This window comes from Perognathus longimembris, chromosome 3, assembly GCF_023159225.1.
Source record: "Perognathus longimembris pacificus isolate PPM17 chromosome 3, ASM2315922v1, whole genome shotgun sequence".
NCBI classification, from domain to species: Eukaryota; Metazoa; Chordata; class Mammalia; order Rodentia; family Heteromyidae; genus Perognathus; species Perognathus longimembris.
In genome coordinates, this window is record NC_063163.1 from 98475692 (window position 1) to 98493494 (window position 17803).

Here is a 17803-nt window from a genome sequence, read left to right on the forward strand (position 1 = left end):
ATGATCTCAGACATTCTAATACACAGGTTACTCCAAACTCTACTTTCTCATTTCTCAATAGCTTCATGGTTGACTTTGCATAGAAATACAAGGTTTGGATTTTTTTTCAGTTTTCCCTTGAACTCAAGGAACGACCGAGTCCCCTCAGCTCTTTTGGTAAAGGCCAGAGTTCTACCACTTTCAATGGATTTTTAATTGAAGAAAGGATTCTCCTGAAGAATCTTCTGATGTGGCTGGTTTGGATTTCCATACCTAGGATTACAGGTATGAAGAGAAGTGCCACGTAAAAGCTTTAGATTTTAAATATACACTTTCAATTACTGATTTCTACTGATTGAGTAGAAATATACATTCTACTCTAGATTATATATGGATCTATCACAATGCCCACAAGTTTCATAAGAAACTCCTCTGGTAATAGATCATGTCTCAGAACTGTTGCCTAACTGGTGCTACCTTGACTTCTTGAATAATGGGAATAAAATTGCCTCTGGAGTAATATAATCAAGGGGAGGATTTTCTTGGAAAGATGAACTACTTCCCATAGTCTGTAATCTTATATCTAAATAGCATTGGGCCTTTGATAAACACTCATAGATCTACTAAAAACAAAGGACTTGACCCTGTAAATTAATGTATCTTTTGCTCACCCAAGGACACCAAGTTGCTGTAGGTCTCCAGCATTACATCCCTATACAAGGTCCTCTGAGCAATGTCCAGGTCCTGCCACTCCTCCCAGCTGAAGTCGATAGCCACATCTTCAAAGGACACGGGCTTCTGTAATGGCACATTTTCATCAAGAAATTAGCCTTGAGTCAGGAGAAGACCAAGTCTGGAATTTTATTCTTCTACAAATGTGCTTTTCTTACATAATATTTTGGGGCTTGCTCAGTTATCTATAAAGTAGAAAGAAGAAATATAATAGTAGTAATACTTGGCTCTATATTAACTAGATAATTAGAAATACAATAACAAATACACAATGCCCCTATTACATCAGGATATTTCTCTTCGCTAGCACCAGAAACAGGATGAACATTCTCAGGTGCTACTAATCTGACATGACAATATTAAGTATAAGTAGATGCTTGGAATAGTATGTGTGTTATTTTGATAAAGTTTACTAAATATCAGCATAACAATTTTTCTGCAGGTTTCACTTCTTCTGAAGCACCATGCTTCAGAGTAAGGGTGGCCTTTTTTCTATACATAAATATCTGGTTACTTCTTTATTAGGATAATGGTCAAACTACCAGTGGAGTTAAGAGCTAATTCAAATAGGTGTTTGAAAGGAATATATGAGCCCTTGAATATTTGTGAATGCCACAGATTGTACCAAGCATAGAATCAAGATACTTGCAGAAAAACAACACCTGTATTAATAGACAACTTTGAACAAAATATTATTTTTCTATGAATACTAATGTAAAACCCTTGAATGGCTAGGACTATGGCTTGGTATGGCACTGTGGTCCAAATGGTACAGTGCTCATCTTGAGCAAGAGCACCTCTGGTACAGTGCCAGGCACTGAGTTCAAGCCCCAGGACAATGAAGTCAGAACAAAACATAGAGAACATGGGTACAAAATAACAGTGAAAGCAGAGGATAAAACAAGTACTTGGAGAATGACTTCACAACAACTTCTCATAATCAAAATCACAATGAAATAACTACTTTATACATGTCAACCAACAACCAACAACCCCTAAAATCTAGTAAGTTCTGGGAAGGATGTGAAAATAGTGTGATCTTTGGTGCACATCTGCCAGGAATGTAAAACAATCAAAGATGGTATAGACAACCATAAAGTGAATTAAACATAGAAACACACTGCCATATGACCCAGGACTTCTTTTTCTAGGTTTCTATACAACAGAAGTAAAGCAAGGACTATAACAACTATTTGGAGAAACACTTCACAATTACTCGCCAACAAAAGATAGCAACACATTAAACATCAGATAAATGCATTGAAAAGAAAATATTACTACACATTACAGCTGGGATGAGTGATGAATAAATCACCTTAAGTAAAATATACCCATTAGAAAGGAACAGCCATGGCATAATGTCTCTTCTTGCGTTTTCCAAGATCAACATACTCATAGGCCAAAAAGAATGATGGTTCTGGAGACTGGGACAGAGAGGAACAGGAGCTGAATATTCAATGAGTCTACTGCTTCTCACATGGAAGATGAGAAATACTCTAGATGGATGGCAGACATGGGAGCCCAAAATGAAGCAACGTGTACTCTCAGTAAATGGTATAGTTATGAATGCTTAATGCAGCCAAACAGGATTGATGTGTAGAAAGATGGCAGAATGAAATACAGCCTGTTTCAAGTAAAACAAACAAAATGAAGCCGTCATAGGATTTAACTAATGTGCTTTTGAAAAAAACACAACTCTAAATTTTAACGCATTTCTATTGGAAATGTACACTAACAAGAACTATATGGACAGTACTTCAAGTATCTTCAGCTCGATCACTCAACAATGTGCTCAATTCTTCCTCACATCCAAAAACCTAGAAACAGGACTGGGATGTGGCTCAGTGGTAGACTGTTTGCCTGGCATGCACGAAGCCCTTGGTTTGATTCCTCAGGACCATATAAGCAGAAAAAGCCAAAAGGGATGCTGTAGCTCAAGTGGTAGACTGCGAGCCTAGAGCCTAGAAAGGCTCAGGTACAGGGCTCAGGGACTGATCTAGGCACAGTAAAATAAATAAATAAACAAATCTACAGACAAACTGAAGCAAATCTGTACTCAACTTAGAATGTAACATTTTGTAAGCCACAAAATCTACAATATATCTTTTTCTTACTTAGGAACGTTTTGCTGAAGCTGAATCTACTTTTCCATTTTCAATCTTGGATACCCATTACGTTCAAAAAATGGTACGTAGAATAAGGTGAGAGAGGCCGGGAATATGGCCTAGTAGTAGAGTGCTTGACTCGCATGCATGAAGCCCTAGGTTCTTTTCCTCAGCACCACCTATATAGAAAAAGCTAGAAGTGGCACTGGGGCTCAAGTGCTAGCGTGCTGGCCTTGAGAATAAAGAAGCCTGGGAGAGTGCTCAGGCCCTGAGTCTAAGCCCCAGGACTGGCAAAAACCAAGTAAAAAACAAAAGAAATGTACTCACTACCTTACATACGAAAGTGTATGCCCTCTGTACATCACTTTGACAAGAAATAATTTAATTAATTGAAAAAAATTAAACAAAAACAAAAACAACACCTAGAACTCTGGCCCAAGAATGTTATCCTACTCCAGGTACAAAGGAGGCTGAAGTCTGGAAGCCAGACTGGGCAGAAAACTCAAATTAACTAGTTAATAAAAAGGTTGCAGGCATGGTTCAGGTGAAAGTTTCAAGTAAAAGAAACACCACAAAGCAGTCATGGGATTTAACTGATGAGCTTTTGAAGAAATACACCTCTAAAGTCTACTGCTTTTCCTATTGGAAATGGGCACCAACAAGAAAAATGTTCTCAGAATACTTGAAATACCTATGGCTTACTCAGTCCTGTGAAACATTTGAAGGTTTTTGTGACTGCTCTGTTTAAGTCACTCCAGTAAAGCTTCATTAAAACAGGTTAATATTATTATTGAGGATGTGATTTCTGATTAGTTGCCAGAAAACCTCACTTTCCCAGAGAAGTGACTTCCTGGGGGTGATTGAATCCCATAACAGTTGTGAGCACTTTTTCCTCACATAAAAAAAACAAACAAACCCTGGAGGGTTGGAAATGGGGATCAGTGCTTCCTTGGCATGCATGAATCCCTGGGTTCCATCCCTCAGCAGCACATGAACAGACAAAAGCTGACATGGTGCAGTGGCTCAAGTGCTAGCCTTGAAAACAGAGAGGCTCAGAGACAGAGCCCAAGCATTGAGTTCAAACTAAAGGACTGGCAAAGCAAATAAACAAAATTCTTTAAATTATGAGACCAATCGAAGCAAATATGCACATGATGTAGACAGAATGTAAGAGTTTTATCAGCTGCAAAATGTAAAATGCATCGTTGTCTTATTTAGATACATTTTACTCAAGCTGAATCTACTTTTCCATTTTAAACTGGGACCTCCATTAAGTTCTTAAAATGGAATGTAAAACTGGGTGAAAACCAAAACAACTCACCTGACATCCGTCCATTCTGTTCCTATTGGCAATGAACAGAAGATTCTGGAAGCAAGGCTGGGAAAAAAGGCAATGAGGTAGTCAGCAAAGGAACTATTGGGAATTTGCCCCACATTTTTCTGCTCTATACTTGTTAGAAACTGCAACCTATTCTGCCAAGCCATCTATAACCACCTGCATGTGCTTTTTGCCTTTATAAACCCAAGATCAGGGCTGGGACTATGGTTTAGTGGTTTACTGCTCCCCTTGCATGCATGAAGCCCTGGGTTCCATTCCTTGGCACCACATAAAAAGAAAGAGCCCGAAATGGAGCTTTGGCTCAAGTGGTAGAGTGCTAGCCTTAAGCAAAACCGAAGAGAGGGACAGTGCTCAGCCATGGAGTCCAAGCCCCAGGAATGGCAAAAAAAAAAAAGAAAGAAAAGAAAAGAAAACATCTTGTGAACTGTTCAGGGTCACAGTTTTAGCTCCCTAGTCTGCAGCATGTTTCTGGACGGTCAGCTTCTGTGCTTGTAATAAACCTTGAATTCTCCTGACTTTTTCATGTGCTCGACCCACTTTTCCTAGGGCCCTGTAACATCTTTGGGTGGGGATTACTCCCTCCGACCCTCTCCACAGAACAGGGACAAAATGAGTAACCCTAGCTAAACCTTCAATAATGTGGTATCTTCAAATAAAACCACCTTGGGAAAGGTGCATTGCCTTAAGATTACTCTTCTTATTTTTCTTTTAAGGCCAAAACACAGTCAGACTTTCTGAACTGACAGAAGAAAAAAAAAAGTTAGAGCTAGCATCAGTACATCCTTTCCTAGGACATTTAGGATGAGTTTGAAAGATCACATTCTAGGAATGATAGTGGGAACAGGAGGCTCACTAAATTGAAAGGAAGACAGTTACAGTATTATTACATGCATATTTGTAGTTGTGGATCTTACCTTTACCCCAAACTACAACCTCATTGAATTTCCAGGCTCTGGTTTATTAGTCAACCTCAACTCTATCCCTAAAAATTAGTCTGCACCTTCTAACACCAAGTGATTGAGAGTGTTACAGGATCTAGAACCTCATGAATCTTGTGCAAAGTAGACCTGACTCTTGCGTACGACAAGGAAACCTAAATAGATCATTTCCTTCCCATCCTTTTCACCCTCTACTTTTTTGGGCTTGCCAGACATCACAAGATCTCTTCCTTCAGCAGGGACATTCCTATCACAGGATGCCTTCCTTCCAACACCGATAGGCTTCATTCTATAAACACACATCCATCACACAGTACTCCAATATACCGTGTGGAATAGTCTCTAGAAAGAAACCTGGGTGAAGATAAAGCAGGTCCGCTATGAAGGCTAAGAAAGCACGAGGAGACCAGAAAAACAACACAGGAGCAACCACCCAGAACCCGAATACAAAACTGCAATATGACAAGCCCCAGGGCCCGCGCACACTTCACGGTTTCACTACCACTGTCGCCATGCTCCCTGTCCCGCAGGGCAAAGTGAACGCCATCCCCTGGGTGCTAAGCAGAACGTCAGTGGGGGAGTGTGCGCGCTCAGCTCCCTGCTCCCCCCGCACCGGACAACACCCAACCTGCTTTCAGAACTCCGGCGGCCAGGTTCTGCCTCCTCCGATGCGCGGGCTAACTGAGGCGCCCACTGGGGAAGCCCAACTGAAGGAGCCTGCGGAGGGCAGACTCCGGTCCCGAGCCCGGCCTGCCCTTCTTACCGGACATCTTCCCTCCCTGGGATCACTTAGGGTCACAGTTCCATGGCCCACTGAACACAGGCTGGGGCCTCACTCGGTGGCTCCAAATTTGGGAATGCAAAGGCGTACTTCACCGCACTTCCCAGAAGTGGGAGAGAGAGGAACCCGAATTTAAAGCCTAGAAACAACCTCTGTGGGCGGGAAGGCGCATGCTCATGCTCACAAGGAGCCCAGTTAGGCACTTCCTCCGGGTTTGTGCTCAGTGGACTACAGTTCCCACAATGCCGTCTGCACCCTAGGGGAAGTTGGCCTTATGTAGGCATTGGAGCCAGCTTAACCCTTGGCCATAAGAGCACATAGATACTGCCACACCTTGGGCAGTTAAGGGTCAAATAGCTGACATTTTACAAGAGATGCTCTCTGATTCTGAGACGGTGCCTTAGTTATGACTTGCAGGGTAGTATTCGTCATAGCAGAATCTAGAGAGAGACTTTTTTTTTTTTCATTTTGCCAGTCATGGGACTTGAACTCGTCTTAGGTACTGTGCCTGGCTTCGTTTTCTCATGCCTAGCATTCTACCACGTGAGGCACAACACCACTTCTGGCTTTTGCTATAAATGTGTTCCCGAGTAATCAAACCAGGGCTTCAAGCATGCTACCCAAGCCACCTACCTCTAGGCAAAAGTCTTGTTCCTCAAACAAGACTTTTACTAGTCCTGTCTTTTGTAGTATCATTAAATATTTTAAAAGGGACAACATTCAGGTTTAATGCATTGGACAGTAAACTTCCATTACATGTGTTTTATGTGACATATTCCAATCAGAGCACTCTGAATAACAAAATAAGGAGATTCCTCCACCTGCATTCAGGTGTCCCAGGTGTGTTCTCTCACAGAGCCACTCCTGCCTTTTCTGTTTATGTGGTGCTGGGGAAAGGACACCCAGGGCTTCCTGTATGCTAGGCACACACTCTACCACTAAGCCACATTCCCAGCCCCCTAAGATATATTTAATAGAGTTAATTCTCCAGTTCTTAGTGCAACAAACAACACACAACTGGAATAAAGTAAAATGGAAGTTGGCCATGGTATTCAGTTAGACACTTCAATTGTTTTAATTTGTCCAAAAGTTTAATATAGTTCTTTTTGAAGAAAATGTGCCAAGAATTTCTGGCATCACAATTTGAAGAAATCAAATCAGAATTACTTTCTGTGAGTGCACACACATGGCTGTAGGTATTAAAGATATCAGGCTAATAAGTGCCCCTATCTAACATGTCATGTGTGGCTGCTGCCATAGTGATTGCCTTTATGGGAACTCAGGAAGGAGATGATCACTGGCACCTGTCCCTGTGATGGTCTGTTTCCTTTCTGTGCTTCTTTGCAGCATCTGAATCATCACCAAATGTGCTCTGAGGTGGAAAGTGGCATATTTTTCTCTTATGGCTGTGTCTATTTGAATATTTCAAGGCATCTGTAGTGTGCCTGGCCTAATGTGGGGGGAAGCTTAATTGTGGTGACTTTGAAGGTGCTCACTATGCCTATGGGACAGGTTCATAAACAGGTTCGAAGTGCATGTTCCCAACCAACAACACCCATTGACATGTCTTCTAGGACTGAGTGATCTAGACCACGAGTGATTTCAGGATCTTAACTGACTTGCTTTCTCTGTCTTATACCACTTCTTACACAGCTTTTGGAAGCCTTCTGTCTCTCTTCAGGTTCCTTTTTGTCCATCTTTGCACTGATGGAGGCTGGGGACTTCTCTTCTTCCACTCCTTTTCTAGGTGACAGTGGCTTGGAAGCTGGTGACAAGCTTCCAAGCTGAACAGTGCCAGTGTCCCATCATAATTCAGTCCTTTGCTTTTTGACTGGGCTTTCTTTATGGCTCCTCTTCTCTCCTTCCTGTCCTAGTAATTCATAGTGTGATTATTTACTTTTATAGAGCCAAAGTGTCTCTATGTAGATTTTCTGAATATCACCTTTATAGAAACAAAAGAAGAAACCAACAGACAGACAAACAGACAGAGAGAGAGAGAAAGAGAGAGCGAAGAGAGAGAGAGAGAGAGGGAGAGAGAGAGAGAGAGAGAGAAGGAGGATGGATTCTAGCTGGAAAGGAACACAATATTGTTCCATAGACTTTTCAGGTAATTAGAGGCATTGTATAATAGGGTTTCATTATGTTCCATTTTTAAATTTCAAAAGGCATAATAATGATTTTTTTCCTAGTCCTGAGCAGTGTCCTGGCTTCTTTTTTGCTCAAGGCTAGCACTATACCACTTGAGCCAGAGAGCCACTTCTAGCTTTTTCTATATATATGGGGCTGAGAAATCGAGCACAAGGCTTCATGTATATGAGGCAAGTTCCCTGCAACTAGGCCATATTCCCATCCCCAACAGTAATCTCATTAGTGTGTGTTACATAGAAATACATATCCTCTAGCATCCTCTGCTAAGCCTTGACAAATTTGTGTTTGGTATTGTAATGGTGTCCGAATAAGGAGAATCCTCCACCCCTCCAAAAGTCCACCACTGAGAGACAGTCTCAAGTACAACGATAGTTTTATTGGGGAAGTAAAAAGCAGAATACCAGGCAGGGCCGCAGCGCAGACTTGGAGGCTGGGGAGAAGCACCCTGGGCCGGGCTCAGGGTCAGATTATAAAGGCAAATACCACATGGTCAAGCCACGTCACACTCAGGGGGCCAAGGAGGTTACAACACTTATAGAGAAACTGCATAGACATGTCAGGTCACAGGCAGGTGGCCAATGGAGTTACAGTCTGCCTCATAGCAAATATTTGAACCGACCTATCGTTTTATTTAGAATTGGTGTATGAATTTGGCAGGTACCCACACGATGCAGGCGGGGGTAAGGCTGCTCCTTCCTGAAAGGGCACAGGTTGCTGGGTTGCTTTACCATTTCTAGCTCCTAACAAGTACCATGAACAGACCTGACTGGCTGGCTTTAACTCATGCTCCTATTTGTCAGGCCAAGCTCTTGAGTGCCAGAGATGATTTAGAAGTATTTTAAATGAAGTGTCATCAATTTCTAGGACATCTAAAATGATTCATCAAAAAATGGTATTCCTTGTCTATACATAAAATTTCTAGTTACTTCCTTATTAAAGTAACAGCCAAATTACCTGTGTTGTTAAGAGCTAATACATAATACGTGTTTGAAAAGAATATACGAGCCTTTGCATATTTGTAAATGCCACAGATTGTACCAAATGTAGAATCAAGATTCTTGCAGGAGTTAAACAAACTGTCGATTTTCTATGTAAAACACTTTGCATGACTGGGTCTATGGCTTGGAGTGGCACTGCGGTTCAAATGGTAGAGTGCTAGTCTTGCGCAAGAGAAGCTCCGGTACAGAACCAGACCCTGAGTTCAAGCCCCCAGTTTGCCAGCAAAGAAGACAGAAAATGGAAAAAATAAAAGATTAGTACCCAACAACGGTGAAAGCAGGGGCTAAAACAAACACTTGGAGAATCACTTCACAACAACTTCTCACAATCAAACTCACAATGAAATAACTATTTTATACATGTCAGTATGTGCATATTTTAAATAAAAACCCAACAACCCCTAAAATCTAGTAAGTTCTGGAAAGGATCTGAAAATAGTGTGATCTTTGGGGCACATCTGCCAGGAATGTAAAACATCAAAGATGGTGTAGATAATCATAAAGTGAATTAAACTTAGAAACACATGGGCATATAACTGACCACTTCTTTTTCTAGGTATCTATACAAAAGAACTAAAGCAAGGACTTTAACAACTATTTGGAGAAATACTTCACAATTACTCACTAAAAAAAGATAGGGACACACAAAACAATAGATAAATGCATTGAAAAGGAAGAAAATATTACTACATATTACAGCAGGGATGAATCTTGAACACAATCAGCTAAATAAAATATAGCAATGAGAAAGGAACATCATGGTATGATGTCTCTTCTTGAGTTTCCAAGGATCAACAAACTCATAGGCCAAAAAGAATGATGGTTCTGGAGACTGAGATAGAGAGGAACAGGAGCTGCATATTCAGTGATTCTACAGTTTCACACATGTAAGATGAGAAATGTTCAAGGTGCATGGAAAGATGGGAGCCCAAAATAAAGCAACATGTACTCTCAGTAAATGGTATAGTTGAGAATGTTTAAGGAGCCAGAAAGGATTGATGTGTAGAAAGACGACAGAATGAAATATGGCCTAAGTTTCAAGTAAAACACAAACCATGAAGCAGACATGGGATTTAACTAATGTGCTTTTTAAGAAAACACAACTCTAAAGGCTAACACATTTTTATTGGAAGTGTACAGTAACAAGAACTATATGGACAGTAGTTTAAATACCTTGGGCTGAATCTTCTAACAGTTTGACCCCTTTTTCCTCACATCCCAAAACCTACAAATAGGACTAAGATGTGGCTCAGCGGTGGACTACTTGCCTAGCTGGATGAAACCCTGGGTTTAATTCCTTAGGACTATATAAACAGAAAAGGCCAGAAGTGGTGCTGTGGCTCAAGTGGTAGAGTGCTACCTTTGAGCACAGGGAAGCTCAGGGACACAGCTCAGGCATTGACTTAGGCACAGTAAAGTAAAGTAAATAAGTATACAAATAAACCTAGAGAAAATGTGAAGCAAATCTGTACTCAGCATAGAATGTAAGATTTTCTAAGCTACGAAGTATAAAATATAACTTTGTCCTATTTAGGAACATTTTGCTGAAGCTGAATCTCATTTTTCATTTTCAGACTTGAACACCCATTAAGTTCATTAAATGCCATGTAAAATAAAGTGAGAGGAGCTTGGAATATGGCCTAGTAATAGAGTGCTGTCCTCACATACATGAAGCCCTAAGTTCTTTGCCTCAGCACCACATTTATAGAACAATCCAGAAGTGGCACTGTGGCTCAAGTGCAAGAATGATGGTCTTGAGCAAAAAGAAGCCCAGGACAATGCTCAGGCCCTCAGTCCAAGCCCCAGGACTGGAAAAAACAACAACAAAAAGAAAACAAAATAAAGCTTGAATCCAAAAGCAACTCACCAGAGATCCATCCATTCTTTGTTGCTGTTGACAATGAACAGAAGATTCTGGGGGCAAGGCTGGGAGAAAAGGAAAATGAAGTTGTGACAAAAACAACTATGCAAATTTTTTTCCGAGCTTTTCCTGCTCAAAACAATAATGCAATCTTAAGGGAGAAGAATCTTTTATGTTTCAAGTAGAGCATTAAAATCTGCAATAAAAACAAATCCAAGTGCATTACTTGGTAGATAGATATTATACAAGCAGCTCATTTTGATGTTGATTACACAAAGAATTGGTAAAAACTATAGACGGTGTCAGCACAGGTTTGAAAAGGCCTTATTGCACATCTTCCTAAACACAGTCCTCTGAAGAACCTTGGCTTTCCTTCAGGGTGGGGGAGTACATGGCCTAATAAAGGGGCAGCATATAATAATGTTCATAGGAGTGACACAAACCTGAATGAACCATCCTCACTCAAGCAACACAATGATTAAAGCCTCATTTTACTGAAACAATAGCAATGCAAGATATGAACCTAAGTACATCCCAAAATAGAGATGCCTGTGACACACAGATTGTGACACATGATTGCAGTCAGTCAAAAGGAATAAGTTACAAATGTTCTGCCATCATAATTTAGGGAGATCAGAGAAAGCCGAGAGTGAAGATAAAACCACAGTGCATTTCATCTCATCATGGTAATGAGGCCCATTCAATATATGTCTTTATATGTTAAAGTTCTCTTGCTTTAAAAAAAAAAAAGCAGTATAAGTCTATTTGAAAAGAAGAACATGCTATAATTTATCCTTTTGTGTATGTTGAATGTAAAGTTCTTCCTCTGAGTATCTCCTTAGATTTTTTTTTTTTGCCAGTCATGGGGCTTGAACTCAGGGACTGATCACTGTATCTGGCGTCTTTCTGCCCAAGTCCAGCACTCTACCACTTGAAGCACAGCACCACTTCTGGCTTTGCCTATATGTGGTGGTGAGGAATCAAACCAAGGGCTTCATGTATTCCCGGCAAGCACTTTACCTCTAGGCCATATTCCCAGCCCTCCTCCTTACATTTTAAGTGCACAAATATGCATCAATTGAAACACAAATCTTGATTCATATCTCACACAGGAAATCTCTTTCTAAGGAAAGAGGGAAGCACAAAGTACAGCATCAAGTACAGAGAGTTTCCCTGACGATGTCAAGTGCACACTACTGCAGTCTCTGCTCCATCATCTCTGGCCTTGTCTCTCTCTTGCCTTTGTAGGAAGTGGACAGTGTCATGGGCCAAAGACAAATGCTTTATAAGAATATGTGACCAAGACTTAGAGAGTATGAGAGGGAAGCATCATTGGGTTTACAATATAAGTCCAATAAAAAAGAGTAGAGTAACTTTCAGATTGGAATGCAATAAAAGATAATATAGTAGATATAAAAGTAGATAAAATATATTATATATAATAGATAATATATGTAAACTAGTGGAATCTCCCAGAAACTTCAGACTACAGTTTGATGGAACATGAGTACTACTGAGTCCATTGTTGTCTACTTGACTTACTTTGATCCTCTGAAACATGGCTATCTCATTGTGTTGTTGCCATAGTTGTTACACAGCCTGAGTTGTGGTTTTAAGGCTTAGTTTGCCTAGAATTGCACTGTTCATTAACTAGGCATGACTGTAGTTCCTCTTGAGTTGGGTGTCTGAGTGGGAGTACTTAAGTATAACTAACCAGGAGAAAATATACTGGGAATTAAAAGGGAAGACAGAGGGTTGGGGATATGGCCTAGTGGCAAGAGTGCCTGCCTCCTATACATGAGGCCCTGGGTTCGATTCCCCAGCACCACATATACAGAAAATGGCCAGAAGTGGCGCTGTGACTCAAGGGGCAGAGTGCTAGCCTTGAGCAAAAAGAAGCCAGGGACAGTGCTCAGGCCCTGAGTCCAAACCCAGGACTGGCCAAAAATAAATAAATAAATAAATAAATAAATAAATAAAAGGGAAGGCAGAGCTTGAAAGGAAAGAAAATATTTGACCTCTGGCAACATGTTGTGTGCTGTGTGCTCCTTCGATCCACACAACACCAGATTCTTATCTCTGAGTGGGACTCTCATAGGTGTTTACATTAGTACTAGTGAAAGCCTGCATTGATTTGGTAGAGGGTGAGGACTTAGAAATTTGGACATTTATACCTGTTCATGAAAAGCCAAACATCAGTTCCTAAGCAATGAAAAATATCAAACACATTTGTGGCACAATATTGCACATAGTTAGCCTGGCTGTGCTCCAAAGCATTAAATGTGAATATTGTCTTTTTATATAATTTAATGATACGACAAAAGGGGGATTAGTAAAAGTCTGGAAACTTTGGTGACAGTGTCAGAATATAATTTTCATGAGAGAAAAGCTATCATGTGTCATTCACTAGATTTTTCTGACTAAGAAATGACTATCTGTGTGAACTGGACAAAAATAGTAAAATAGAAAAATACCTTACGAAGTTGTTATACAGATCAAGAATTGACAATATTTGCTTCTCCATTAAAATGTAATTGGAATTGTTAACATTTCCCCCTCCTCAGGTGTCCAGCTCCTCTCATTAGTCCCCAGGTCCACACAAACCTAAACTCCTTGCCCTAGAACTATAATGGGCCACTCCCACTCAACATTTAGGCCTGCCTACTTTCCCTTTAGCCCCAGAGGTATACAAGCCACCACCTGGAGAAGGTGCTTATGCACCAGAAGCCATGTTGCTACCTCTCTCATGGGAAATAGGGCCTCACTAATAAACCTTGTGAACCTGCTTCTTCTGTCCAAGGCTATCTCTGCATGGGATTCTGATATGCTTATGTTAAAACTAATTTGGCAACTTTCCCTCCCCCCACCAGTACTGGGGCTTGAACTCAGGGCCTGAGCACCATCCCTGAGCTTCTTTTGCTCAAGACTAGCACCCTACCACTTGCGTCACAGTGCCACTTCAGATCTTTTCTGTGTATGTGGTACCGAGGAATCAAGTCCAGGGCTTCATGTATGCTAAACACGCACTCTACCATTAGGCCACGCATTCCTAGCCCCTTTGGCAAGATTTTTATGTCATAGGATGCTCAATTATATGCAGGAAGAAGAGTCCTGTCATTCCAGAATTGAATATTGGCATGTTTTCCTAAATAAATACAGTGCAAAGTAGACTATCATTTGTTTAGTTTCCTGCTAGCTAGCACCTACATTTTAGTTTATTAAGTGCTACCAAAGAGCACTTGCCCAACTTCAATTAGAAGCATTTCTGTGGCTTGCTGTTGTCTTCCTTTTTCTTTGAGGGTCCTGTGGGTATGTTGTCTGCTTGCTTGGTTTTTATGATGAACAGTTGTAAAATTGAACTGAATTCTTTTACCTATGAACCAAGTCAGAAAACTTTTAAAATAAGATGTAGAAGTGAAAGACTAAGGTTCTGTGCTTCAGTTAAGATATCTTAACTGTAAAACAATAATTTTGGAGGGAACCAGAAGGCTTCAGTTCTCTAGAATGTAAACATTTGGGTTTGGTTTTGCTGTGTCTTTAAAGTTAGAGATAGGGCTATTTAGCTCAAGTAATGTTTGTATTGTATTGTATTGTATTGTATTGTATTGTATTGTATTGTATTGTATTGTATTGTATTGTATTGTATTGTATAGCATTGCATTGCATTGCATTGCTATGAAGAATAGCTTATGTTATAAGGTGGTGTCCTTTTTAAAAATAGGAGTGGAGGTTTCCCAGAATGCTTATCGACAGTTTTGGCTGAGATGTTTTGCACATTTTCTATTGAGAATAAAACCTACAATGTGTTTAATAAATCAAATAGGTGAAACATGGATATTGGCTTTAATAGTTGTCTTATATCAGAAAGGATCAATAACATTCCCACGAACTTGTATCACCCGTGATTATTGGGAACATAGCCAGAAGAAATGGGTTGCATAGTAGATGGAGTTAGAAAGGGGGGGGGGGAGAGAGAGAGAGAGAGAGAGAGAGAGAGAGAGAGACCAGTGAATTTTTAATCCTCTGACATAAAATGTCGAAACAACCCTTTTCATTATTTTAGCAATAAGCTTTTATAAGTATTGTCAAATATGGGGACAAACAATTCCACACGCAAATTTGAAAGTTGACCTTATTAAATTTGTGCCTTTAAGTCCTTTCTTCTACCTGGGCACCATGTACAGCTATTATACAACCATTGAGCTAAATGACCATACAGCTCCCTCTACTACCTTGCCCTTAAGACTTATTTGTTGCATTGTTTTAAAACTTCAAAGCAAACAATACATATTTGAATCTTTATTATTGTAATGATGATTCCTTTCTTACAGTTATATCCAGTACAGGCGGGATAGGAATGCCTTTGTAGTTGAATGGCTTTATGGTTGTGCGTGTTGATCTGATCAGCAGTGTTAGGGAGAACACAAAGATTCAAAATGTAGAGGGGAAGAAAATGTCCTGACACAATTTTATTCTTACCTATAGGTAGTGGGTTTTTTTGTTTGTTTTGTTTTTGTTTGCCAGTCCTGGGCCTTGGACTCAGGGCCTGAGCACTGTCCCTGGCTTCTTTTTGCTCAAGGCTAGCACTCTGCCACTTGAGTCACAGCGCCACTTCTGGCCATTTTCTATATATGTGGTGCTTAGGAATCGAACCCAGGGCTTCATGTATACGAGGCAAGCACTCTTGCCACTGGGCCATATTTCCAACCTGACCTATAGGTAGTGTTAATGACAAGGAATTTAAACAAAGCAATATGAGTTCTGACAGTTGAAATGCTTAGTTTGAATACAGTAGCAGCCTATGAATTGGGACAGTTGCGGACAATTCTACCACTACAAATTGTCTTTGCTTCCAGGTGGAAGTGGAGGTATGCAGAGTGCTGCCACTCACCTAGGTTCCCAAGATGGGGGCATGATAACTATGCACAGTCCAAAGAGATCATGGAAGATTCCTCCAAATCTCCACAATCATATGGTCCATCTAGTGTGGAAGAAATGCATCCTCAACCGAGCCCAGTCCAAGTATCTTTGTGGATTGCATGGGGGTCATGCCTTGGTTCCCAGATTCTTGACTGCGACACAGAGGAAGTCACATCATACTCTCAATGACCACACTTGACATGTCTTCACATGCATTTCACCTTTTTAGAGTGAAATTTAAAAAAAAAGTTGATAAAATAGAGACTTACTTCACCTAACCTGATTACTCAGAAAAAATGTTAAGCTCCTGCCTGATCATCTAAAGAGTGGCATAGGGTTGGTCGCAGTGGCTCAAGCTTGTGATTCTAGCTGTTTGGGTGGCATGCATGTTTGTTCCATCATGTGTTAAATGATGTGGTAGGCCTTGAACAGCCACACATTCTCCACCATTATGCTTAGATCACCCTCTACAAACTCAGGAATTCTTTCTTCTATTTTTAGAGTAGCAAAGACCTGGCAAGAGTGTTTTCAGATTATCTACTGCAGTATTAGCAAACACATTATGGAATGGTCCACTATCTAATGGCCTTATGGAGCAGGGCGGCCATCATGCTATCCCACTAAACCATCCCACTGTGCCTCACAAATCCATTTTTCTCCCACTAGGGCATCATTTAGTGCAATGCAGCAGTAATTTAATACCACCCTAGTGGCTTCGGAGAGTTACTGCTACAGTGCAGGAGAACTTACAATTTGTCCCTGGGAATGATTTATACATTGGGAGGAACTGGCTGACCTGTTATATATATAACTTTGTTGCACAGATTAAACCTTGTTATCATGTAGTGGGTCTGAAAGCCATTTCTCATGCTGCTTGTGCTTGCCAAGAAGTGTGTTAGCATGTGAAAAGACATAGTACTTATTCTTACTTATATGAAATGGTCCAGGTGCATTTGTACACGTTCTCCCTTTCACAGGCTGTCATTTCTGTCCCACTGTAATTTGTCTGTAATTGTCCTAGATCCCATTTTCCTGCATGTAATAAGTAGCAAGTAAGGTTTTCAGTATTTTTATCCTTTGAAGTTATTAATTTTTCTTAGGATTTAACCCTTGTTCTCTTAGTATTACACTTCTGGAGACTAGTCTTAGTTCTAGTACATAGAATTACAAGCCATTATAAACCAGTCTACATTACAGTATAGTAGAGTATTACAAAATAAAAACTGAAAATTCTAAATTTTGGGGGGGCAAATTTTAAGGTCTTAAGGTACAGTATGAGTTGGTCACCTGAGGTGTCCACCGAATTCCAGTTAGTAGTTACAACTTTATAAACTCAAATTTAGTAAACCCATTGTTATGTATTCTTACAGAAATACTGATTTTCTTCAAAAGATTCATATGAGGATGATTTACATGTAAAATATGTAGAAAGCAAGTGTATTGTGGAATTCTTCTTGTTTTGGTTTTCTATGTACTTCAGGGACTGCTTGTAGTTTCCCCGTTTTTTGTAAGGGAAGGGATAATAGGGAATGAACTCGAGAGCCTTGAGCTCTTGCTCAGCTATTTACTCATGGCTCATGCGCTACATCTTGAGTCATGCCTCCAGTTTCAGCTTTTTGCTGAGTAATTGGGGATAAATATGCATGTCCTGGATATTTCTGCCTTGTCTAGCTTTGTACTTGGATTCTCAGATCTCAGCCTTCTGAGTAGCCTGTGAGACACCCAGCTTTTTTTTTTTTTTTTTAATGAACCAAATGATGAGTAATATGCAGTAGGGGTTGAGGTGATGTTGTGTAGGCTCTGGTGTCTGGACCTGCTTCTCATCCTTATGCGTTCTCTTTCTTGCAGTTATGTGCCTAGTGTCAGGAGCCTAGCAGATCCAGACTATCTGAACACACTACACATGAACACATCAGTGACACTGATCAGCAACAGCAACAGTGGAGCAGGAGTCCTCCAGCAACACCTCGTTTCTCTGTTCCCACACCGAGAACCCCTAGGA